The 3,606-nt window shown below is 47.1% G+C and overlaps 1 non-coding gene across 1 annotated transcript; it reads right to left on the bottom strand.

Moving 5' to 3' along the window:
* Positions 1-2,598: 2,598 nt before the first annotated feature.
* LOC119933468 lies at positions 2,599-2,735 on the bottom strand. Its single transcript, XR_005452548.1, has one exon. It is a non-coding gene; the product is annotated as a small nucleolar RNA SNORA7 (small nucleolar RNA).
* Between the last annotated feature and the right edge of the window lie 871 nt (positions 2,736-3,606).

Raw genomic sequence — 3,606 nt, 5'->3', positions numbered from 1 at the left:
CATCCTCCTGCTGCATTAATCTCATGTCCTCTTGCTTTGACCTCACAGTGGATCCCCATGTTAGTGGAACCAAGCCCTACCACTGTTGTTTCCTCCCACTGCCCCCCAGCCTCCAGGCCCCATCTCACTGATTGGGAAACATAAACACGCCTAATTAACCACTTTAAGATCGTGGAAAAAATGGACTCATGGCAAATTCCATCCCTCCAGCAGCTTCTCCACACTTGGAAAATTCGGATGCTGGTAGTTAACTGGATGGGAGCTGGTGACAGGACACTTGGGTAACTTGGAGGATTTAAGAGGAGGAAGCATTTCCTCTCCCTTTGCGTAGTGACTGCAGGGACTAAAGGCAGCACCTTTGGAATGAGGTGCTAAACCGAGGTCCTGACTTCTGATGGCCAGTCAAGGCCCTCTGTCTGGCTTTGAATGTGAGGGGGTGTGAAACCACAGCAGCCTGGCCCTGCTCCAATGCAGGAAATTGCTTTCTACCTCCCAAAATCCACATGTCGTTTCATTTTCCTCCCCTAAGCCACTCGGCGTGGCTGCGGACTTGGCTTAACTCACAAGAACTCTGCATTTTGCAGGGCTCCTCCTGGTCCAGAGGCAATCCAGCATCTTTCCTGAAGAGAGAACCAGATAGACCTGAGGATTGGAGGATGATGATGATGATGATGGCATTTGTTAAGCACTTACTATGTGCAATAATAATAATAGTGGTGGTATTTGTTAAGCACTTACTGTGTGTGAAGCACTGTTCTAAGTTCTGGGGGGATACAAGGTGATTAGGTTGTCCCACAAGGGGCTCACTGTCTTAATCCCCATTTTACAGATGAGGGAACTGAGGCACAGAGAAGTTAAGTGACTTGCCCAAAGTCACACAGCTGACAAGTGGCAGAGTTGGAATTAGAACCCAAGACCTCTGACTCCCAAGCCCACGTTCTTTCCACTGAGCCATGCTGAGGATGACAGCCAGGTTGAGAATCTTGACTAGGCTTGGTTTGCTTTCACCAGGGCTCAGCACACAGGTGCACAAGCCAGCGGAAGACCTGCAGACATTCGCTCTGACCCCGTCCCCTGATTTCCCGAAATCTGCTCCAAAGATGGAAGCCCCCATCTGGGCTACATTTAGCCAAGCAATAAAGTGTTGTTAGTGCGGGAGCAAAATTAGGAGCAGATTTCTGCCAGTCTGAAGGTTTAAAAGGAATCTTTTGATTGAGTTTAGTTAATATTCATTGTAATTGTTTCCATGTTTATTTACAACCTACTGCATGTTTTTCTGTCCTAAACATAAAGTTCAGGTGAATACACTTGCGAGGCAAGATATGTTTTGGTTGGCATTAAATGAAAAGATGAGTTTTGAGCCGTGCTTCCAAATGTTGACTTTGCATTCTTGGAGCAGTCGTTGTGGTCGGAGTGAAGCAGCATGGCCTAGTGGATAGAACACGGGCCTGGGCGTCAGAACCCGGGTTCTAATCCCAGTTCTGCCACTTGTCTGCTGTGTGACCTTGGGCAAGTCACTTCACTTCTCTGTGCTTCAGTTCCCTCATTTGTAAAATAGGGATTAAGACTGTGAGCCCCAAGCGGTACAGGGACTATGTCCAACCTGATTAGCTTGTTTCCTACCCCAGTGCTTAAAACAGTGCTTGGCACATAATAAGCACTTAACAAATACCATTATTTTATTATTATTATTTTCATGTTGATGGGGACCTTGGGATGACTTTGAAGGGACAGATTCCAAGGCCCAGTGATACTTTGTATGACATTACTAGGGGATGGTTTGGGCAGGACAGTTACTGCTGCTCTTCTCACTTACTTCTGGGAAAGTGTAAAGACTGCACTTTCCCCAGAAGCCCCTGTGATAGCATCACTTTGCCTTGGAAAGGGAACTCTCCTCCTCCTTCTGTGACTGCCAGCCCATGGGACTGACTCAGGAAGGTGTCAATCAATAAATTAATCAGTGGTATATACTGAGTATTTATTGATTATCAAGCACTGGTCTTAGAGTGTGGCAGAGTACAGTACAAAAGAGTTGGTAAATCTGATCCCAGCCCTCAAGAAGTTTAAAGACTACTCACTCAGAGTCTGATTATTCTGATAAGTCTGATAGGTCTGATAGGCTTAAATCAGAGCCCTGAGCTCTGATTGCTGGATGAAGCAGATCACCAGGTTTCTCCAATTTCATAGCACAGTGTTTTTCTGGACCAGGGATTAACTGGACCGGTGCCCAGAATACTTGGATTTTGCTGAGGGCAAAGCACTCTGCGAATGATTTTGTTTGCTTGTTTTTATTTTTAATGGTATTTGTTACATGCTTACAATGTGCCAGGCACTGTACTAAGCACTGGGTAGATACAAAATAATCAAGTTGTTGTTGCTGTCTTATGCAGTCAAGTTGTGCCTGACCCATAGCGACCCCATGGAAACATCTCTTCCAGAACACCCCACTTTCATCTGCAATTGTTCTGGTAGTGTAGCCATAGAGCTTTCTTAGTAAAAATATGTAACTGGTTTACCACTGCCTCCTTCCATGCAGTAAACCAGTCTCTGCCCTCAACTCTTTCCCATGCTGCTGCTGCCCAACACAGGTGAGTTTTGACTTGTAGCAGTTTGCCTTCCACTCACTAGCCACTGGCCAAGCTAGGAATGGAATGGGTATGCCTCTGCTTGACTCTCCTTCCTGTAGTTGAGCTGGTAGAGTACTGGAAACTCTCCAGGTGCGACTCAGAGAGGGTAATCAAGTTGTACAACAGTGATTACCCTGTTGTACACAGTCCATATCCCACATGTGGCTCACAGTCTTAATCCCCATTTTACAGTTGAGGTGACTGAGGCACAGAGAAGTGAAATGACTTACCCAAGGTCACACAGCAGACAAGTGGCAAAGCTGGGATTAGAACCCAGGTCCTTCTGACTCTCAGCCCTGTGCTCTATCCACTAAGCAATACTGCTTCTCAACTCCGTGGTCACAACTGCCTGCAATGCCGCTCCATCTCTGAGGCTGGAGGTACAAACACAGGAACAGAGAAAAACCAGCCCAAGACATCCGAGTTGGTTTGATTCCTGCTACTGTTGTTCCAGAAAGGCCGGGGTCACTGTTTCCCCCGTTTCAGCACAGGGCCCAAATCCCTATTTCTTGGGCCATCTCCAGGAAGCTGGGCAATGGGGTGTTCAGTGCTTTACCCAGGGTAGCTGCACCTACCGACTCCTCTAAGGGAAGAGGGCATGCCCAGTTTTGCTTAAAGAGTGGGGCCGGCTCCCTTTGTAAACGGACTTTTTCTGCTTTCCGTTGTGCTTTCTCTCAAGGGCAGGACTAAGCCTTCCAGCTTCATGGAGCAGACATTCTCTCTCTTTCTCTCATTCTCTCTCTCTCTCTCTCGCTCTCCCTTTCTTGCTCATGGCAGGTTGTTTTTATAGTTGCAAAGCCAACAGGACATTCCAAGCCCTAGGAACCTTGCCAAGATAACGCCATTCGCTTGACAGTTGAAAAACTGTTTTCTCTCACTGTTCATCTTCAGGAGAGTCAGGTATGAGATAAGAGCTGAGAGTGCAGTGAGGAAAGAGAGCCACTAGGGACGTGGGAGTTAGAAATCGCAGGTCAAGCAG

This window comes from Tachyglossus aculeatus, chromosome 1 (genome assembly GCF_015852505.1).
Source record: "Tachyglossus aculeatus isolate mTacAcu1 chromosome 1, mTacAcu1.pri, whole genome shotgun sequence".
NCBI lineage: Eukaryota > Metazoa > Chordata > Mammalia > Monotremata > Tachyglossidae > Tachyglossus > Tachyglossus aculeatus.
The sequence above is the reverse complement of the archived record's forward strand: the minus strand, read 5'-3'. Positions and strand labels throughout refer to the sequence as shown.